Source organism: Semicossyphus pulcher, unplaced genomic scaffold (genome assembly GCF_022749685.1).
Source record: "Semicossyphus pulcher isolate SPU_LCO1_2020_fin unplaced genomic scaffold, fSemPul1.0.p SCAF_18, whole genome shotgun sequence".
NCBI lineage: Eukaryota > Metazoa > Chordata > Actinopteri > Labriformes > Labridae > Semicossyphus > Semicossyphus pulcher.
In genome coordinates, this window is record NW_027211691.1 from 14,378,262 (window position 1) to 14,401,302 (window position 23,041).

Consider the following 23,041-nt stretch of genomic DNA (forward strand, 5'->3'; position numbering starts at 1 on the left):
AATGGCCGCGTTTCCCAGATTCGATCGTTCTTAAGGACTTTAGAAGGCTCTTAAGAAGGGTTCGGCTAAGAAGGAGCGCTAAGATAGGGGTGTTTCCCAGACGCGTTCTTAACTGCCTTCTAAAGATCCCGCCAAAGAAGCTTCTTAAGAAGCTCTTAGTGGGAGCTGTCCACCGCCGTGGTGCTGAAACTAAATCAATTGATGCCAGGCAAATCGATCACCCACCACTTTATCAGCGCATAAATCACACACAACACCCTGTGGTCCCCACACACAGGTGCAATTAGGCTACGCGCGCGTGTGTGTGTGTGTGATCACAGCTAACAGGTGTATCCAAGTAGTAATCAAGCCCATTAACGCATATATACCCCCCTGTGGCTAGGCACACACATGTGAGAATGGAAAAAGCAGCCAGCAAACGAAACAAGAGGTCACCCTCGTTTACCGCAGAGGAGATGGCCGTATTAGTGGACGAGGTCTGGCAGCACCGTGATGTGTTATTTGGGGGAACAAAGGGCAAAAAAACATTGCATTAAAGAACCGAATTTGGCAGGCCATAGCCCAAAAGATGTCCCCCTCTAGTCCCTGTGGCCTGCGAGACTGGGGTGCTGTACGAAAGAAGTGGCAGGAGTTCCAAAGCCAAACCAAAAAAAAAGTGCAAAGGTGAGGCGAGAGAGCATGGGCACGGGTGGTGGCGTACCTGGTGCTACAACCCTCACTCCGGACGAGGAAAAAGTCCTTTCCATAATTGGAAAGACGGCCTCAGAAGGCATTAGTGGGGGCATCGATCTTCTGGGGGACGAGGGCTTCTCAGAAAACAGCGAGGGCGAGAAGGAGGAGGAGGAGGAGGAGCCATCTGGGAGCAGAGCGGCGACATACATGTCCCCAGGAGAGGACGACCCCCCACAACCGAGCCCTGTCCCCGCGCGCCAACCAGCAGGGCCCGGTGTCCGCATGCAGGGAGGCTTAACAGGGCGGCCCCCCATAACGACCTGCACCTGCAGCGAGACGCTGGTGCGTCTCGAGAGGGAGAAACTGGCGGTGCTGCGGGGGATAGAGGGCCAACTGGAGAGACAGACTGCCCTCCAGGAGGAGACGGTGCAGATCAAACGCCAGAAGTTGGAGCTGCACCGGAGACAGCTGGCACTTGCCGAGGTGCAGTTCAACCGTCCCTCCATCTCGGTCCCAATAATTCTCCCCCAGGATGGAGGTAAGGGGCATTTCTATTTTTTTTTCTCCGCATTGCACAATGTATCCCGTTCAATTTCACTAATCAATCTCCCTTCATTGCAGGTGATGCAGATGCAGACGCCCAGTAACGACAGCGGTGCCACTGCTTTTTGTTTCTCTTTGTTTTTTTTTAATAAACTACTTTTCCTTTTCAACCATGTGTTGTGTGGATCATTTTGCGTCATTTCCTAGCTTTCAAGCCCTATACATGATAATTGATATGGGTTGTGTGATGGTAGTGGCTTTAATGTTGGGAGTAGGGTGGTGCTGATATCAGTGCTTGGTGACTGGTGGTGACGGGGTAGGGGCTGATAGACATCAAAAGAGATTCACAAGCTCCTCTCTGGTCTGGACACCAGCTTGGTGGAGTGCTGCTCGGGATTCGCGGGGGGCGGGGTTGGGGGCTTCGTCTTCCGATGTTTCCCCATCTTCATCCACAGGAGGCGGCTCATCTGCTCCAACGCGCACTGCTATGTTGTGCAGCATGGCTGTGACAACAATCACGCGGCAACATTTCACAGGTGACAAGCGCAGCCCCCCCGACGAACGATGGATACATTGGTAACGAGACTTCCACCTGCCAAACACCCGTTCAATGTGGGTCCTGGTGTGTGTGTGGGCCTCATTGAACCTCTCCTCCTGTGGTGTTGCTGGGTTGGTTATCGGTGTCACGAGATATAACTTTCCCTGACGCGGCTGCAGTTAGCGTTTGGTCGCTAAGAAGGCTGTTAAGAGTGGGTCAGGCTGATCTTACATTTCCTTCTTAGTGAAAGATCTTCTTAAGCTAAGAACGACTCTGGGAAACACGTCCTTCTTTCACAACGCTCTTAAGAGCGCTCCTAAGAAGCTCTTAGCGCTTAAGAGCTTCTTAACGAATCTGGGAAACGCGGTCAATGATGATAAACGAGACTTACAACAGGATCATAACTGCAGCCTTTGCGGGTTTATTGAGGATGCAATACACAGTTCAACAACCTCACATCTCTCACATTATCAGACAGACTGACCCCAACTCCCCATTTCTTTATCTAGTTATAGCCCTTCACTGACATCAACCTCTGTGAGTGTGTGTGTGTGTGAACACTTTTGGCCAGGGATGCTGTTTTTACTGGAAACCCTGAGTTCTTGCCAGGTCGCCCTGACATGGGGGCAGGGGTGGCTGCTTTCTTTCTAAAGTTCACAACCGTCTCCACTGTCTTCAGAGCATTAAGCTCCAGGTTGTTATCACCAAACCAGGTCACCAGATGGTCAATCTCCCACCTGTAGGCAGACTCGTACCCACCAGAGATGAGTCCAATGAGGGTGGTGTCGTCCATGAACTTCAGGAGCTTGACGGACTGATGACTGGAGGTGCAGCTTTTGGTGTACAGGGAGAAGAGCAGAGGGGAAAGAACGCAGCCTTAAGGGGAGCCGGTGCTGACGGTCCTGGAGTCAGAGACATGTTTCCCTAGCTTTACGTGCTGCCTCTTGTCGGACAGGAAGTCTGTGATCCACCTGCAGGTGGAGCCGGGCACGTTCAGCTGGGAGAGCTTGTCCTGAAGCAGAGCCGGATGATTGTGTTGAAGGCAGAGCTGAAATCCACAAACAATCCTGGCAAGTGTAGGGCCATGTTGATGGCGTCGTCTACCAACCTGTTGGCTCTGTAGGCGAACTGCAGGGGGTCCAGGAGGGGGTCTGTGATGTCCTTCAGGTGTGAGAGCACCAGGCGCTCAAAAGGCGGTCTGTAGTCATTAAGTCCTGTGGTCCTTGGCTTTTTGGAGACAGGAATGATGGTGGAGGTCTTAAAGCAGGCTGGCACGTGGCAGGTCTCTAGTGAGGTAGTAGTCCAAGCAGAGCCCCTGTAAGTCACGCCCCTGTTACAGGTTTAATCCACGCCCCTCTGAAAACAGAGCCAAACCCTGCCCCGTGACAGGTATAAGCCACGCCCCTTTCACAAAACAGCCTTCAAAAAACCAAGCCCTGCCCCTAACACCAGTTTATTCTGCTCTGACTCTTAAATAAGGGGCCGGAAAATTATTTTTGGAGAAACCTGCATGGATGGAAAACAAAGTGAAACCTGTGGCCAGTGACGTGCTTATCAAGAACCTGGAGGCTATGCTACATTAGCTTCACTATGGCGCATGAGCAGCGAAGGTTTCTATCCCCCGAAATAACGAGTGAAGTCGGCCGTTGTTTATCTTCTCTTTCATACTCTAAGCTAGAAACTCAATTTAGAGTTCAAAGTGGGCATGGTTTGAACAGTCCTCCCATGAACTTACTTTGTTAAAGAAAGAAAAAGGCTAAAAACCTTTACAATTATATGATTTTCAAACCTTTTCCTTTATACAATTCCTTAGGACCTTTTTTTTTATATCATTCAGAACATCATCTGAAAACTCATTCAAAGAGAAAGGGTCAATAATAAGAGAGAACCGGTATGATTTTAATACCATTTTCACCACTGTACAGTCTCACATACACTGAATAATGACAATGTGGTTCCAAATACAGCCACTGCAACTGCAAACATAACAGAAAGAAAGTCTCGTATTAAAATCAGCTTGTTTTGCTGCTAACACGACGGTCTTATGCTTTAGGACTGGACTCACTTCCTGCTGAACTGGGAGTACAGCACCAGATGATAATATACCAAAGCTGCTACTGACACCCACTGGGGAAAGTAATGATTGCATGCAGCTAGCACAATGCTGTAATGAGTCCGATTCAGCAGTTGAAGAGAACCCTTTTGCTTCTCTTCCTACGCATTTTCAGTGTGTTGCTACACGGGTCTGCAGCCAACATACGCCGTAGGATTCTGTGTCTAATATGTTACTCTCATGGTGATAGTTACCGGCCAAAATGCAAGAAATACCGAACAAAGTTTTTTTTTTTTTCAATATTGTGCAGCCCTAATGTTGTGTTTGCCATGCGCCATGTTGAAGTTACTTTTAGACATGTAGGTGCATATATCCGAAATAAACACACACACACACACACACACACAGACACACACACACACACACACGACTCATGTGATTCAGTGAGTCCTAGCCTGCACGTACGTGCGCTTGCATGGCTGTCATAATAATAAAGTTTAAATGTTATTTGGATGTGCTTAATAGTGTATTCGTGTATAAGGTGTACAATTCTATACTTGTCAAAAGACGCTTAAATCAGCGAGAGGAGATCAAAACGGGCTTTGCTGTTTCAACAAGTGCCTTTAAGACAAATAAGACAGTTTTCTCTTTTTAATCATCTCTTTTAGTAATTCTGAAGAAGCAAAACATTTTTGAAGCATAGGTCCTAGGACATAGCACCTTAACCTATAACAATTACAGTAATGTGAGTAGGCCTACTTGTTATTCATTACTTCCACCTCTGTGTATATGGAAATGACAGATTATTAGTCAAAAGACGCGTAACTCGGTGAGATAAGATCGTAATTACCATCCTGGGGCAGCTATGGGCAGGTGTTGGCTAAGCCCACCCTTATGTGGAACTTGCCCACATCATCAAAACTTAAGGGAAAAAATGCCAATGACCAAAAAAAAGTAGCAGAGATCCAAATAGGCTACCGTTTTATGTTGTTAATGGTTGTGCAAGCTCCAGCCAAGGCTTCTCCCTACTCCCCTGCACCCCCTCCTCACGTCTTGTTCAGGCAAAACAGCAGGTCTGCTCCAATTCTGCGTCCTCCTCACCGCCTAATTTGCATGGCTCCGGACCTTTGAATCCTTTCAACTGAGATGAAACAGAATGATATAGGAGCGCGGGAAATTTCCCCGTCCATAATTTTGATTAAAAGAAAAATAATAATATAATTGGATCGACTGGATGCCTCTTCAACTTGCGCTAGGACCTGTGCTTATAACACAGCTGCCAATCTGTTTTTCACTGTGAACAGGGACTCCAGGCTGTAATAGTGTTTATTATCTTCAGTGATGAACCTGAGAGTTATACAGAGCTACACCAGGTTTCATAATTAAATGACTTTCTTTTTTTTTTTTTTAACAATGTTTTTATTGATTTTCAATAAGAACATACAAAAACACATCCACACATACCATACTAGTTGCACAATGACACGCAAGCAGATCTCACTGCATACACACACATACAAATAATAATAATAATAATAGCACACAAAAAATATATAGAATAATAATAACAATAATAATAAATAAATAAAATAAAAATAAAATTGTCACACTCAATAGCCTTACAGATAAATGTAATCCATTATCGCTGGAGAAAGTCCATTAAGGGTGCCCACACCTCTTCAAATTCTTGTACTTTACCCCTAATTACATAGGTCAGCTTTTCTAATGTAACACACATTGCCATCTCTCTAATCCAAGATTGTGCAGAGGATACTTCAGTCTCTCTCCAAGATAGAGCAACCATCCTCCTGGCCTGCAGGAGGCCAAAGTTGATCAGAGTCTTACACTTAGAGTTAACAGAAAAGTAATCTGGGTATATCCCTAAAATACAAAGCTTTGCTACGCAGGGTACCTGAATACCTGTAATTTTACTTAGAGCTAACAGCTTAGGACATTCCCATACACAATGAATCAGGGTACCCCTCTCAGCCAAACACTTCACACATGTATCTGGAGTGCCTGTCATGAGTCATTCTAGTTTAGTTATGTTTTTGTCTTGTATTTCGGTGTTCAGTTATTATTTCTTGATTTACCTTGTCACTTTGTCCCTTGTCATGAGTTTTCATCGTTTAGTTTTGTATTTAGTTTATTCTGTGTTCTTGTCAGTGTTTAGTCTTGTTTAGTTAAGTATTTCACTTGAGTCTCTTTGGTTAGATCATTTCCTGTTTTACTTTGTCACCTTGTCTCTCGTGTTGGTCCACTTCCTGCCTTTGTGTGTTTTCCCGCCTGTTTGATTCTGTGCCCTGCCCTGATTGTTTTCACCTGCCCCTTGATTGTCTCACCTGTGTCTGATTAGCCTCACCTCCTAAGTTTATTTAGTCTTTGTGCTCCCCTGTCTTGTTGCCTGTTCATTGTGATCCATCGTATGTGAGTCTATGTCGTCCATCCTGTGTCGTCCTTCTCTGGAGTTTTGTCTATGTCCATGATGGATATTCTTCGTGCTTCCCCTAACCCCTCATGTCTCTTGGATTACCTGTTCCTGGTTTTGTTGTAAGTTTTTTGCTCCGCCTTTTTGATTATCCTTTTTGTCTTTTGTTGGAGTTAGATTTTGTTTTTGCATTTTTTGCCTTTGTTTATTAAACCTATTTATCTAAGTCTGCATCTGGGTCCTCACCTTTTTGTTTAACTCAAAACCCTGACAGTGCCAGGGACCATTTATTAAGTTTCTCGTGGGTTATGTATGTCCTCATTACGCCGGGAAAATTGACCGGATTCTCTCATTGTTTCATGTGACTTCCTGCCGGGATTGACGCGATCGCTCATCATTGTGAGACAAATGCTGTATATAGTATAGAGATTTGCTGTTTCCCATTCATGTGTTTTAACACAATGCCCTCAAGGCAGGACAGTTGCGGCTCATGTGTAGCCTGGTGACTCTTTAATGAGATGAAGTGCTTCAATTGTAAGTATTTAAAAAAGTGTTTTTTTTGGAATTGAATATTTCAGACAAAGGTCTTTAAATGTTAGTAAAGTGCCCTGAACATATAAGTCTCCAATCTTTTGCATCCCTCTGTCGGCCAAAACCTGGAAACCACCATCTGCCCTACCGGGAGTGAACCGCGCATTATGCCAAATAGGTGAAAATTGAGAAATGGGGGGTGTATCACCAATATGTCTATGAGCTTTAAACCATATATCAATAGAGTTTTTAAGAAAGGGATTTGTTGTTTTTTTCTTTAAAGTCTTAAGATCTGCTGAATAAAAATATAGGCTTAATGGCAGATTAGATGTTGATGCTTGTTCAATATAAACCCATGCTGGAAGTGAGTGTTTGACAAAATAAAACATAGCACTGCACAGCTGAGCTGCCCAGTAATACCACTATAAACTGGGCATCTGTAATCCACCACTATCATATGGCAAATACAATAATCTGAGTCTTAATCTAGGTTTTCTGTTTTTCCAGATAAACCTACAAAATACCCTATTAATTTCTTTACAAAAGGATTTAGGCATTGGTAGTGGGAGTGATTGAAACAAATATAAGAATGTCGGCAAGATAGTCATCTTAATTATGTTGATCCGGCCAATCATTGATATTGGCAATGTTGTCCATTTTTCAAGTGAGTCTTGTACCTCTCTCATCAAGGGGTCATAGTTTGCTTTAACAACTGTATTAATTTGGGGGGTAATCTTAATTCCAAGATAGGTAAAACCCTACCCCACTTATAACTGGATTAGTTCTTTCATCTTTATTAAAGAAAAGTATTAATACTGTATCCAGAAAACTGGCCAAATGTATTAATTAAATGTAATAATGTCTGGATACTGTTTGATAAGTTTGACAAAAAAAAGAATCACATCGTCTGCATACAATGATATCCTATGTTCATGATCTCCGATTGTTATACCTGACAAGTTGGCTTCAGCTCTAATGGACATGGCTAAAGGCTCAATGGCCAAAGTGAACGTCATTATTCGTCATTACACGTGCTGTAGGGCTGGTATACAATAATTCTATCCATTTCAGAAATTTCCATATCTTGGTAACAAATTCAACGAAAAAGGCAACTCAATTCTATTAAATGCTTGTCTGGCATCTAGAGATAACAGCGCTGAATCCCTGGTATTATTTTTAGAGTGAATTATGTTGAGGACCCTTCTAATGTTATGAAATCCCTGGCGACTCTGCACGAACCCATCCTGATCACTATGTACCAAAGAAGGGATATATGGAACTAGCCTTTTAGCAAGAACTTTATACAATATTTTTGTGTCTACTCCCATAAGACTATTAGGCCTGTATGAGGAGCAGTTAGTTGGTATTTTCCCAGGTTTCAAAATAAGGATTACTGTAGCAAGTCTTAAAGTTGGTGGTAATATACCATTATTAAATGACTCGTTAAACATATTCAAAAGTGGGGTCAACAACTGCTTCTGGAAGGTTTTATAAAACTCTATTGACAGGCCATCAGGCCCTGGAGCTTTGCCTGAATTGATACTTTTAATGGCCTGTAATAGCTCTTCCATCGTTATGTCTTTATCCAGGTCCTCTTTAACCTGCTCTGTGAGCGTTTTAAACTGGAGCTGATTAAGAAAGGTATCTCTATTTCAATCAGCAGAGACTTAATACGTTTGAACAATTATTTATTCACAAGTTGAAATGAAATGTGCAAAGTCTTTGGCGATTAGAGTCCATCGTGATGTCATCAAGTGCTGGAGGGGTGTAGAGGCCGAGAGCAGGATAGGATACCCCCCCGATGGAGTCTAGACACTGGTGGGGATGATGGTGAAGAGAGGATGCAGGATAAGCTGAGCTGACTGGACACTGATGAAAAGGATGGAGGTGACTGGGGTGGAGGAGGGTCGCAATAATCGTCTGAAACGATGAGCAGACTGCGGAAGAGAGAGGAGCAGATTTAAAGTTTGACAGCAGTAAGATGGTTGGTTCACAGACGTCGTGTCTAACTCTGGTTGGTGAATGCTTAAATGGAAACGCACATAATCAGCTGATCGCGAAACAGGAACAGAGGGGGGAAAGAGAGAGAGTAGCATGAATGAAGTTAATGATGAATGAATGAATGACAACAGTCTTCCTGCTTGAACTTTCGCTAAGCTACATATCTGATGTCCTTATCGTGTCGATTGACGGCGTCATCATTCATGTCGTCCTTTTGTGTCGACTGACTGCGTCGATATACCTGTGGTCTTGATGTGTTGACTGACGGCGTCATTATACCTGTCGTCCTGTTGTGTCGACTGACTGCGTCATTATACCTGTTGTCTTAATGTGTCGACCGACGGCGTCGTTATATCTGTCGTCATGCTGTGTTGACTGACTGTGTCATTATACCTGTTGTCTTGATGTGTCGACTGACGGCATCATTATACCTGTCGTCCTGTTGTGTTGACTGACTGCGTTGTTATATCTGTTGTCCTGCTGCGTCGACTGACTGCGTCATTATACCTGTTGTCCTGCTGTGTCGACTGACTGCGTCGTTATATCTGTCGTCCTGCTGCGTCGACTGACGGCGTCATTATACCTGTCGTCCTGTTGTGTCGACTGTGTCGTTATACATGTCATCCTAATGTGTGGACTGACGGCCTCATTATACCTGTTGTCTTGACGTGTCGACTGACTGCGTCATTATACCTGTTGTCCTACTGTGTCGACTGACTGCGTCATTATACCTGTCGTCTTGATGTGACGACTGACGGTGTCATTATACCTGTCGTCCTGTTGTGTCGACTGACTGTGTCGTTATACATGTCGTCCTACTGTGTCGACTGACTGCGTCATTATACCTGTTGTCCTACTGTGTCGACTGACTGCGTCATTATACCTGTCGTCCTGTTGTGTTGACTGACTGCGTCATTATACCTGTTGTCTTGACGTGTCGACTGACTGCGTCATTATACCTGTCGTCCTGTTGTGTTGACTGACTGCCTCATTATACCTGTTGTCTTGATGTGTTGACTGACTGCGTCATTATACCTGTTGTCTTAATGTGTCGACCGACGGCCTCATTATACCTGTTGTCTTGATGTGTTGACTGACGGCGTCATTATACCCGTCTTCCTGTTGTGTCGACTGACTGCGTCGTTATACCTGCCGTCTTGATGTGTCGACTGACGGCGTCATCATACCTGTCGTCCTGTTGTGACGACTGACTGTGTCGTTATATATCTGTTGTCATGCTGTGTTGACTGACTGCGTCATTATACCTGTTGTCTTAATGTGTCGACCGACGGCGTCATTATACCTGCCGTCTTGATGTGTCAACTGACTGTGTCGTTATTTCTGTTGTCATGCTGTGTCGACTGACGGCATCATCATACCTGTTGTCCTGCTGTGTCGAGTGATGGCGTCATTATACCTGTCGTTCTTTTGTGTCGACTGACTGCGTTGTTGTCACACTCTGACCTAGAGTGAGGGTAATATGTCGAAAGTTTAACTGAAAAAGGTGTAATTTAACCTCAAAATGTTCAAAAAGGGTAGCAAGACAAAGTCCAATTTATGCAAAAAATTAAGTGGTTTATTGCTCTTCAAAGACAGTCAAGGGACAGCTGAGCAAATGAAACAAAAATGCAGCAGAAAAATGTTTACATCCACAGGCCAGAACCTCCATACAGCACCACTGTCCTTCTCTGACTGCTGAGGCAGTGTAGGTTCCCTCCATTTAAAGGCTAAGCCCCTCCCACTGGACCATACCATCTTTAATTGAACTCAATGAAGTAATCAATTTAACCCTACGTGTTATTTTCAACATCAGAACCCATTACAAAGTCTATTTACATTTATTTGCCACAAATTAAAGGAGTCATCAAAGCTTTCACATGATATCCAAGCTAAGAATTAATTTCCAACTCCATTAAACACTCCCATCAGTTGGTATGGTGCAGTAAGATGGACTGAGCATGCTCCATACTTTCACTCAGGCACTATAAAAGACACCCTCAAACTATGCTCAGGTCCTTTGTCACTGCCCAGCACCAGGAAGCACTATGGTAAGAAAAGAAAAACATAATTAGATACAAACTCATGATACACCAACTTTGAACATTAAAGATTTAACTCAAAACCACAACAATGTGTTTAAATGTGTTTCTGTGAAACTTTATGGGGGAAATAGCACAGGAAACTTACTGTGATGTTAAACGTAGTTCAGTGTGTGCACCCACTAAACTATCAGTAGCATGCTACCTGGCTAACATGTGGCATGTGAAATGAGTGATGGTGTGGTGTGTTACCAGTGGCAGGGGAAACTGCCACAGTCATTATACCTGTCGTCCTGTTGTGTCGACAGACGGCGTCATTATACCTGTTGTCTTGATGTGTCGACTGACGGCGTCATTATACCTGTCATCCTGTTGTGTCGACTGACGGCGTCATTATACCTGTTGTCTTGATGTGTCGACTGACGGCGTCATTATACCTGTCATCCTGTTGTGTCGACTGACTTTTTCGTTTTATCCGTTGTCCTGCTGTGTCGACTGACTGCGTCATTATACCTGTCCTCTTGATGTGTCGACTGACGGCGTCATTATACCTGTCATCCTGTTATGTCGACTGACTGTCGATTTATCCGTTGTCCTGCTGTGTCGACAGATGGCGTCATGGGGGAAATAGCACAGGAAACTTACTGTGATGTTAAACGTAGTTCAGTGTGTGCACCCACTAAACTATCAGTAGCATGCTACCTGGCTAACATGTGGCATGTGAAATGAGTGATGGTGTGGTGTGTTACCAGTGGCAGGGGAAACTGCCACAGTCATTATACCTGTCGTCCTGTTGTGTCGACAGACGGCGTCATTATACCTGTTGTCTTGATGTGTCGACTGACGGCGTCATTATACCTGTCATCCTGTTGTGTCGACTGACTGTGTCGTTTTATCCGTTGTCCTGCTGTGTCGACTGACTGCGTCATTATACCTGTCCTCTTGATGTGTCGACTGACGGCGTCATTATACCTGTCATCCTGTTATGTCGACTGACTGTCGATTTATCCGTTGTCCTGCTGTGTCGACAGATGGCGTCATTATACCTGTCATCCTGTTGTGTCGACTGACTGTCGTTTTATCCGTTGTCCTGCTGTGTCGACTGACTGCTTCATTATACCTGTCATCCTAATGTGTCAACTGACGGCGTCATTATACCTGTTGTCTTGATGTGTCGACTGGTGGCGTCATTAAACCTGTTGTCTTGATGTGTCGACTGACGGCGTCATTATACCTGTCGTCTTGATGTGTCGACTGACTGTGTCATTATACCTGTTGTCTTGATGTGTCGACTGACTGCGTCATTATACCTGTTGTCTTGATGTGTCGACTGGTGGCGTCATTAAACCTGTTGTCTTGATGTGTCGACTGACTGTGTCATTATACCTGTTGTCTTGATGTGTCGACTGACTGCGTCATTATACCTGTCATCCTAATGTGTCAACTGATGGCGTCATTATACCTGTTGTCTTGATGTGTCGACTGGTGGCGTCATTAAACCTGTTGTCTTGATGTGTCGACTGACTGCGTCATTATACCTGTTGTCTTGATGTGTCGACTGGTGGCGTCATTAAACCTTTTGTCTTGATGTGTCGACTGACGGCGTCATTATACCTGTCGTCTTGATGTGTCGACTGACTGTGTCATTATACCTGTTGTCTTGATGTGTCGACTGACTGCGTCATTATACCTGTTGTCTTGATGTGTCGACTGACTGCGTCATCATACATGTCATCCTAATGTGTCGACTGACTGCGTAGCTATACTTGTCGTCTTGATGTGTTGACAGACTGGCGTCGTTATATCCGTTGTCCTGCTATGTCGACTTAATGCATCATAATACCTGTTGTCCTGTTGTGTTGACTGACTGTGTCGTTATACATGTCATCCTAATGTGTCGACTGACGGCGTCATTATACCTGTCGTCTTAATGTGTCGACTGGTGGTGTCATTATACCTGTCGTCCTGTTGTGTTGACTGACTGTGTCGCTATACATGTCATCCTAATGTGTCGACTGACGGCGTCATTGTACCTGTCGTCCTGTTGTGTCGACAGACGGCGTCATAGTACCTGTCGTCTTGATGTGTCGACTGGTGGCGTCATTAAACCTGTCATCCTGTTGCGTTGACTGACGGTGTCGTTATATCCGTTGTCCTGCTATGTCGACTTAATGCATCATAATACCTGTTGTCCTGTTGTGTTGACTGACTGTGCCGTTATACATGTCATCCTAATGTGTCGACTGACGGCGTCATTATACCTGTCGTCTTAATGTGTCGACTGGTGGTGTCATTATACCTGTCGCCCTGCTGTGTCGACTGACAGCGTTGTTATACCTGTTGTCCTGTTGTGTTGACTGACTGTGTCGCTATACATGTCATCCTAATGTGTCGACTGACGGCGTCAATATACCTGTTGTCCTGTTGTGTTGACTGACTGTGTCGTTATACATGTCATCCTAATGTGTCGACTGACGGCGTCATTGTACCTGTCGTCCTGTTGTGTCGACAGACGGCGTCATAGTACCTGTCGTCTTGATGTGTCGACTGACGGCGTCATTATACCTGTCGTCCTGTTGTGTCGACTGACTGCGTCGTTATATCTGTTGTCATGCTGTGTTGACTGACTGCGTCATTATACCTGTCGTCCAGTTGTGTCGACTGACTGTGTCGTTATACCTGTCGTCCTGCTGTGTCGACTGACTGCGTCATTAAACCTATTGTCTTGATGTGTCGATTGACGGCGTCATTATACCTGCCGTCCTGTTGTGTCGACAGACGGCGTTGTTATACATGTCGTCCTGTTGTGTCGACTGACTGTTTTGTTATACCTGTCGTCCTGCTGTGTCGACTGACTGCGTCATTAAACCTATTGTCTTGATGTGTCGATTGACGGCGTCATTATACCTGCCGTCCTGTTGTGTCGACAGACGGCGTTGTTATACATGTTGTCCTGTTGTGTCGACTGACTGTGTTGTTATACCTGTCGTCCTGCTGTGTCGACTGACTGCGTTATTATACCCGTCGTCCTGTTGTGTCGACTGAGTGCGTCATTATACCTGTCATCCTGTTGTGTCGACTGACTGTGTCATTATACCTGTCAACCTAATGTGTCGACTGACGGCGTCATCATACCTGTTGTCCTGCTGTGTCGACTGACTGTGTCGTTATACCTGTCATCCTAATGTGTCGACTGACTGCGTCATTATACCTGTTGTCCTGCTGTGTCGATTGACGGCGTCATTATACCTGTCGTCTTGATGTGTCGACAGACGGCGTCAATATACCTGTTGTCCTGTTGTGTTGACTGACTGTGTCGTTATACATGTCATCCTAATGTGTCGACTGACGGCGTCATTGTACCTGTCGTCCTGTTGTGTCGACAGACGGCGTCATAGTACCTGTCGTCTTGATGTGTCGACTGACGGCGTCATTATACCTGTCGTCCTGTTGTGTCGACAGACTGCGTCGTTATATCTGTTGTCATGCTGTGTTGACTGACTGCGTCATTATACCTGTCGTCCAGTTGTGTCAACTGAGTGCGTCATTATACCTGTCATCCTGTTGTGTCGACTGACTGTGTCATTATACCTGTCAACCTAATGTGTCGACTGACGGCGTCATTAAACCTGTTGTCTTGATGTGTCGATTGACGGCGTCATTATACCTGTCGTCTTGATGTGTCGACAGACGGCGTCGTTATACATGTCGTCCTGTTGTGTCGACTGACTGTGTCGTTACACCTGTCGTCCTGCTGTGTCGACTGACTGCGTCATTAAACCTGTTGTCTTGACGTGTCGATTGACGGCGTCATTATACCTGTTGTCCTGCTGTGTCGACTGACTGCGTCATTATACCTGTCGTCTTGATGTGTCGACAGACGGCGTCGTTATACATGTCGTCCTGTTGTGTCGACTGACTGTGTCGTTTTATCCGTTGTCCTGCTGTGTCAACTGACGGCGTCATTATACCTGTCATCCTGTTGTGTTGACTGACTGACTGTCGTTTTATCCGTTGTCCTGCTGTGTCGACTGACTGCGTCATTATACCTGTCATCCTAATGTGTCGACTGACGGCGTCATTACACCTGTTGTCTTGATGTGTCGACTGGTGGCGTCATTAAACCTGTCGTCTTGATGTGTCGACTGACTGTGTCATTATACCTGTTGTCTTGATGTGTCGACTGACTGCGTCATTATACCTGTTGTCTTGATGTGTCGACTGACTGCGTCATTATATCTGTTGTCCTGCTGTGTCGACTGACTGTGTCATTATATCTGTTGTCCTGCTGTGTCGACTGACTGTGTCGTTATATCCGTTGTCCTGCTGTGTCGACTGACTGTGTCGTTATACACGTCGTCCTAATGTGTTGACTGACGGCGTCATTATACCTGTTGTCTTGATGTGTCGATTGACGGCGTCATTATACCTGTCGTCCTGTTGTGTCGACTGACTGTGTCGTTATACCTGTCGTCCTGCTGTGTCGACTGACTGCGTCATTAAGCCTATTGTCTTGATGTGTCGATTGACGGCGTCATTATACCTGCCGTCCTGTTGTGTCGACAGACGGCGTTGTTATACATGTCGTCCTGTTGTGTCGACTGACTGTTTTGTTATACCTGTCGTCCTGCTGTGTCGACTGACTGCGTCATTAAACCTATTGTCTTGATGTGTCGATTGACGGCGTCATTATACCTGCCGTCCTGTTGTGTCGACAGACGGCGTTGTTATACATGTCGTCCTGTTGTGTCGACTGACTGTTTTGTTATACCTGTCGTCCTGCTGTGTCGACTGACTGCGTCATTAAACCTATTGTCTTGATGTGTCAATTGACGGCGTCATTATACCTGCCGTCCTGTTGTGTCGACAGACGGCGTTGTTATACATGTTGTCCTGTTTTGTCGACTGACTGTGTTGTTATACCTGTCGTCCTGCTGTGTCGACTGACTGCGTTATTATACCCGTCGTCCTGTTGTGTCGACTGAGTGCGTCATTATACCTGTCATCCTGTTGTGTCGACTGACTGTGTCATTATACCTGTCAACCTAATGTGTCGACTGACGGCGTCATCATACCTGTTGTCCTGCTGTGTCGACTGACTGTGTCGTTATACCTGTCATCCTAATGTGTCGACTGACTGCGTCATTATACCTGTTGTCCTGCTGTGTCGACTGACTGTCGTTATATCCGTTGTCCTGCTGTGTCGACTGACTGTGTTGTTATACCTTTCATCCTAATGTGTCGACTGACTGCGTCATTATACCTGTTGTCCTGCTGTTTCGACTGACTGTGTCGTTATATCCGTTGTCCTGCTGTGTCGACTGACTGTGTTGTTATACACATCGTCCTAATGTGTCGACTGACGGCGTCATTATACCTGTTGTCTTGATGTGTCGATTGACGGCGTCATTATACCTGCCGTCCTGTTGTGTCGACAGACGGCGTTGTTATACACGTCGTCCTGTTGTGTCGACTGACTGTTTCGTTATATCTGTTGTCCTGTTGTGTCGTCTGACTGTGTTGTTATACCTGCCGTCCTGTTGTGTCGACTGACTGCGTTATTATACCCGTCGTCCTGTTGTGTCGACTGAGTGCGTCATTATACCCGTCATCCTGTTGTGTCGACTGACTGTGTCATTATACCTGTCAACCTAATGTGTCGACTGACGGCGTCATCATACCTGTTGTCCTGCTGTGTCGACTGACTGTGTCGTTATACCTGTCATCCTAATGTGTCGACTGACTGCGTCATTATACCTGTTGTCCTGCTGTGTCGACTGACTGTGTCGTTATATCCGTTGTCCTGCTGTGTCGACTGACTGTGTCGTTATACCTGTCATCCTAATGTGTCGACTGACTGCGTCATAATACCTGTCGTCCTGTTGTGTCGACTGAGTGCGTCATTATACCTGTCATCCTGTTGTGTCGACTGACTGTGTCATTATACCTGTCAACCTAGTGTGTCGACTGACGGCGTCATCATACCTGTTGTCCTGCTGTGTCGATTAACTGTGTCGTTATACCTGTCATCCTAATGTGTCGACTGACTGCGTCATTATACCTGTTGTCCTGCTGTGTCGACTGACTGTGTCGTTATATCTGTTGTCCTGCTGTGTCGACTGACTGTGTCGTTATATCCGTTGTCCTGTTGTGTCGACTGACTGTGTCGTTATACACGTCGTCCTAATGTGTCGACTGACGACGTCATTATACCTGTTGTCCTGCTGTGTCGACTGACTGTGTCGTTATACCTGTTGTCTTGATGTGTCGACAGACGGCGTCGTTATACATGTCGTCCTGTTGTGTCGACTGACTGTGTCGTTTTATCCGTTGTCCTGTTGTGTTGATTGACGGCGTCATTATACCTGTTGTCCTGCTGTGTCGACTGACTGCGTCATTATACCTGTTGTCCTGCTGTGTCGACTGACTGTGTCGTTATACCTGTCATCCTAATGTGTCGACTGACTGCGTCATTATGTCTGTTGTCCTGCTGTGTCGACTGACTGTGTCGTTATATCCGTTGTCCTGCTGTGTCGACTGACTGTGTCGTTATATCCGTCGTCCTAATGTGTCGACTGACGACGTCATTATACCTGTTGTCTTGATGTGTCGACAGACGGCGTTGTTATACATGTCGTCCTGTTGTGTCGACTGACTGTGTCGTTATACCTGTCGTCCTGCTGTGTCGACTGACTGCGTCATTAAACCTGTTGTCTTGATGTGTCGATTGACGGCGTCATTATACCTGTTGTCCTGCTGTGTCGACTGACTGCGTCATTATACCTGTCGTCTTGATGTGTCGACAGACGGCGTCGTTATACATGTCGTCCTGTTGTGTCGACTGACTGTGTCGTTTTATCCGTTGTCCTGTTGTGTCGACTGACTGCGTCATTATACCTGTCATCCTAATGTGTCGACTGACGGCGTCATTAAACCTGCCGTCCTGCTGTGTCGACAGACGGCGTTGTTATACATGTCGTCCTGTTGTGTCGACTGACTGTTTCGTTATATCTGTTGTCCTGTTGTGTCGACTGACTGTGTTGTTATACCTGTCGTCCTGCTGTGTCGACTGACTGCGTTATTATACCCGTCGTCCTGTTGTGTCGACTGACTGCGTCGTTATATCTGTTGTCATGCTGTGTTGACTGACTGCGTCATTATACCTATCGTCCTGTTGTGTCGACTGACTGTGTCGTTATTTCTGTTTTCATGCTGTGTTGACTGACTGCGTCATTATACCTGTCGTCCTGTTGTGTCGACTGACTGCGTCATTGTACCTGTCATCCTGTTGTGTCGACTGACTGTGTCGTTATATCTGTTGTCATGCTGTGTAGACTGACTGCGTCATTATACCTGTCGTCCTGTTGTGTCGACTGACTGCGTCATTATACCTGTCATCCTGTTGTGTCGACTGACTGTCATTATACCTGTTGTCCTGCTGTGTCGACTGACTGTCGTTATATCCGTTGTCCTGCTGTGTCGACTGACTGCGTCATTATACCTGTCATGCTGTTGTGTCGACTGACTGTGTCGTTATTTCATTCAGGAGAGACTTAATACGTTTGCACATTTCATTTCAACTTGTAAATAAATAATTGTTCAAAGTCTTTGGCGATTAGAGTCCATCGTGATGTCATCGTGTGTTGGAGGGGTGTAGAGGCTGAGAGCAGGATAGAATACCCCCCCGATGGAGTCTAGACACTGGTGGTGATGATGTGGTAGAGAGAGGAGCAGATTTAAAGTTTGACAGCAGTAAGATGAAGATAGTTAATGCTTAAATGGAAATGCCCATAATCAGCTGATCGCGAAACAGGAACAGAGGGGGGAAAGAGAGAGAGTGTAGCATGAATGAAGTTAATGATGAATGAATGAATGAGAACAGTCTTCCTGCTTGAACTTTCGCTAAGCTACATTTCAATCAGGAGAGACTTAATACGTTTGAACAATTATTTATTTACAAGTTGAAATGAAATGTGCAAAGTCTTTGGCGATTAGACTCCATCGTGATGTCTGTCACGAACTGCAAGGCGAGCGCTCCTGCGCAGGCTATCTGGGGAGATGGAAGCTATCTCCAGCAACACATTGTCTCCTAGATCAGGATCCTACGCGAGTTGATCGAGGTCAGAGTCGGACATTGGAGGAAAATGAAACAACGAGATGCAACAAAGGGTGAGTAGTAAATGTTCCATTCGCAATAATCGTCTGAAACGATGAGCAGACTGCGGAAGAGAGAGGAGCAGATTTAAAGTTTGACAGCAGTAAGATAATTGTTTCACAGACGTCGTGTCTAACTCTGGTTGGTTAATGCTTAAATGGAAACGCCCATAATCAGCTGATCGCGAAACAGGAACAGAGGGGGGAAAGAGAGAGAGTGTACCATGAATGAAGTTAATGATGAATGAATGAATGACAACAGTCTTCCTGCTTGAACTTTCGCTAAGCTACATATCTGATGTCCTTATCGTGTCGATTGACGGCATCATTATACATGTCGTCCTGTTGTGTCGACTGACTGTGTCGTTATATCTGATGTCCTATTGTGTCAATTGACGGCGTCATTATACCTGTCGTCCTGTTGTGTCGACTGACTGCGTCGCTGTACCTGTTGTCTTGATGATTCAGGTCAATTTCTGACTTCAGTTTTTGACCCCGATTCTTCACAACAAGGCCGGGGTGGTTACTCAAATTCAGATTTCAGGTCGATTTTTGGTCATTTTCTGACTTCAGTTTTTGACCCTCTTTTTTGACGACGGGGTGGTTACTCAAATTCAGATTTCAGGTCGATTTCTGACTTCAGTTTTTGACCCCAATTTTTCACGACAGGGCCGAGGTGGTTCTCAAATACAGATTTCAGGTCGATTTTTGGTCAATTTCTGACGTCAGTTTTTGACCCTGTTTTTTTTTTGACGACAGGGGGGGGTGGTTACTCAAATTCAGATTTCAGGTCGATTTTTGGTCATTTTCAGACTTCAGTTTTTGACCCGGTTTTTTTTTTGACGACGGGGGGGTGGTTACTCAAATTCAGATTTCAGGTCGATTACTGACTTCAGTTTTTGACCCTGATTTTCCAAGACAGGGCCCGGGTGGTTCTAAAATACAGATTTCAGGTCGATTTTTGGTCATTTTCTGACTTCAGTTTTTGACCCTGTTTTTTGACGACAGGGGGGATGGTTATTCAAATTCAGATTTCAGGTCGATTTCAGACTTCAGTTTTTGACCCCGATTTTGCACGACAGGGCCGGGGTGGTTCTCAAATACAGATTTCAGGTCGATTTTTGGTCATTTTCAGACTTCCGTTTTTGTCCCGGTTTTTGTTGACGACAGGGGGGGTGGTTATTCAAATTCAGATTCCAGGTCGATTTCTGACTTCAGTTTTTGACCCTGATTTTCCACGACAGGGCCCTGGTGGATCTGAAATACAGATTTCAGGTCGATTTTTGGTCATTTTCTGACTTCAGTTTTTGACCCTGTTTTTTTTTTCACGACAGGGGGGGTGGTTACTCAAATTCAGATTTCAGGTCGATTTTTGGTAATTTTCTGACGTGAGTTTTTGACACTGTTTTTTGACGACAGGGGCGATGGTTACTCAAACTCAGATTTGAGGTCAATTTCTGACTTCAGTTTTTGACCCTGATTTTTCACGACAGGGCCCGGGTGGTTCTAAAATACAGATATCAGGTCGATTGTTGGTCATTTTTTGACTTCAGTTTTTGATCCTGTTTTTTTTTTAACGACAGGGGGGGTGGTTACTCAAATTCAGATTTCAGGTCGATTTCTGACTTCAGTTTTTGACCTCAATTTTTCACGACAGGGCCCTGGTGGTTCTAAAATACAGATTCCAGGTCGATTGTTGGTCATTTTCTGACTTCCGTTTTTGACCCTGTTTTTTGACGACAGGGCCGGGGTCGTCACTCAAATTCAGATTTCAGGTCGATTTTTGGTCATTTTCTGACTTCAGTTTTTGACCCTGTTTTTTCACTACAGGGGGGGTGGTAACTCAAATTCAGATTACAGGTTGATTTTTGGTCATTTTCTGACTTCCGTTTTTGACCCGGTTTTTTTTTGACGACGGGGGGGGTGGTTACTCAAATTCAGATTTCAGGTCGATTTCTGACTTCATTTTTTGACCTCAATTTTTCACGACAGGGCCGGGTGGTTCTAAAATACAGATTTCAGGTCGATTGTTGGTCATTTTTTGACTTCAGTTTTTGATCCTGTTTTTTTTTTAACGACAGGGGGGGTGGTTACTCAAATACAGATTTCAGGTCGATTTTTGGTCATTTTCTGACGTCAGTTTTTAATCCTGTTTTTTTTTTAACGACAGGGGGGGGTGGTTTCTCAAATTCAGATTTGAGGTCGATTTCTGACCAGTTTTTGATCCTGATTTTTCACGACAGGGCCCGGGTGTTTCTAAAACACAGATATCAGGTCGATTTTTGGTAATTTTCTGACGTCAGTTTTTGACACTGTTTTTTGACGACCGGGGCAATGGTTACTCAAATTCAGATTTCAGGTCAATTTTTGGTCATTTTCTGACTTCAGTTATTGATCCTGTTTTTTGACGACAGGGGGGATGGTTATTCAAATTCAGATTTCAGGTCATTTTCTGACTTCCATTTTTGACCCGATTTTTTTTTGACGACAGGGGGGGTGGTAACTCAAATTCAGATTTCAGGTCGATTTTTGGTCATTTTCAGACTTCAGTTTTTGATCCTGGTTTTTTTTAACGACAGGGGGGGTGGTTACTCAGATTTCAGGTCGATTTTTGACTTCAGTTTTTGACCCCGATTTTCCACGACAGGTCTGGGGAGGTTCTAAAATACAGATTTCAGGTTGATTTTTGGTCATTTTCTGACCCTGTTTTTTGACGACAGGGGGGGTGGTAACTCAAATTCAGATTTCAGGTCGGTTTTTGGTCATTTTCTGACTTCCGTTTTTGACCCGGTTTTTTTTTGACGACGGGGGGGTGGTTACTCAAATTCAGATTTCAGGTCGATTTCTGACTTCAGTTTTTGACCCCGATTTTACACGACAGGGCCGGGGAGGTTCTCAAATACAGATTTCAGGTCGGTTTTTGGTCATTTTCAGACTTTCGATTTTGACCCTGTTTTTTTTTGACGACAGGGGGGATGGTTATTCAAATTCAGATTTCAAGTCGATTTCAGAGTTCAGTTTTTGACCCCGATTTTGCACGACAGGGCCGGGGTGGTTCTCAAATACAGATTTCAGGTCGATTTTTGGTCATTTTCAGACTTCCGTTTTTGACCCGTTTTTTTTTTGACGACAGGGGGGATGGTTACTCAAATTCAGATTTCAGGTCGATTTCAGACTTCAGTTTTTGACCTCAATTTTTCACGACAGGTGCCGGGTGGTTCTAAAATACAGATTTCAGGTCGATTGTTGGTCATTTTTTGACTTCAGTTTTTGATCCTGTTTTTTTTTTAACGACAGGGGGGGTGGTTACTCAAATTCAGATTTCAGGTCGATTTTTGGTCATTGTCTGACTTCAGTTTTTGACACTAATTTTTGACGACCGGGGCAATGGTTACTCAAATTCAGATTTCAGGTCAATTTTTGGTCATTTTCTGACCCGATTTTTTTTTGACGACGGGGGGTGGTAACTCAAATTCAGATTTCAGGTCGATTTTTGGTCATTTTCAGACTTCAGTTTTTGATCCTGGTTTTTTTTAACGACAGGGGGGGTGGTTACTCAGATTTCAGGTCGATTTCAGACTTCAGTTTTTGACCCCGATTTTCCACGACAGGTCTGGGGTGGTTCTAAAATACAGATTTCAGGTCGATTTTTGGTCATTTTCTGACCCTGTTTTTTGACGACAGGGGGGGTGGTAACTCAAATCCAGATTTCAGGTCGGTTTTTGGTCATTTTCTGACTTCCGTTTTTGACCCGGTTTTTTTTTGACGACGGGGGGGTGGTTATTCAAATTCAGATTTCAAGTCGATTTCTGACTGCAGTTTTTGACCCTGATTTTCCACGACAGGGCCCGGGTGGTTCTAAAATACAGATTTCAGGTTGGTTTTTGGTCATTTTCAGACTCTCGTTTTTGACCCTGTTTTTTTTTGACGACAGGGGGGATGGTTACTCAAATTCAGATTTCAAGTCGATTTCAGAGTTCAGTTTTTGACCCTGTTTTTTGACGACGGGGGGTGGTTACTCAAATTCAGATTTCAGGTCGATTTTTGTTTATTTTCTGACTTCAGTTTTTGACACTGTTTTT

The 23,041-nt window shown here is 44.7% G+C and overlaps 1 pseudogene; it reads left to right on the forward strand.

The window, feature by feature from the left end:
* The first annotated feature begins 678 nt into the window (after positions 1-678).
* Positions 679-23,041, forward strand: part of LOC138596270 (uncharacterized) — a 93,743-nt pseudogene continuing 71,380 nt past the window's right edge.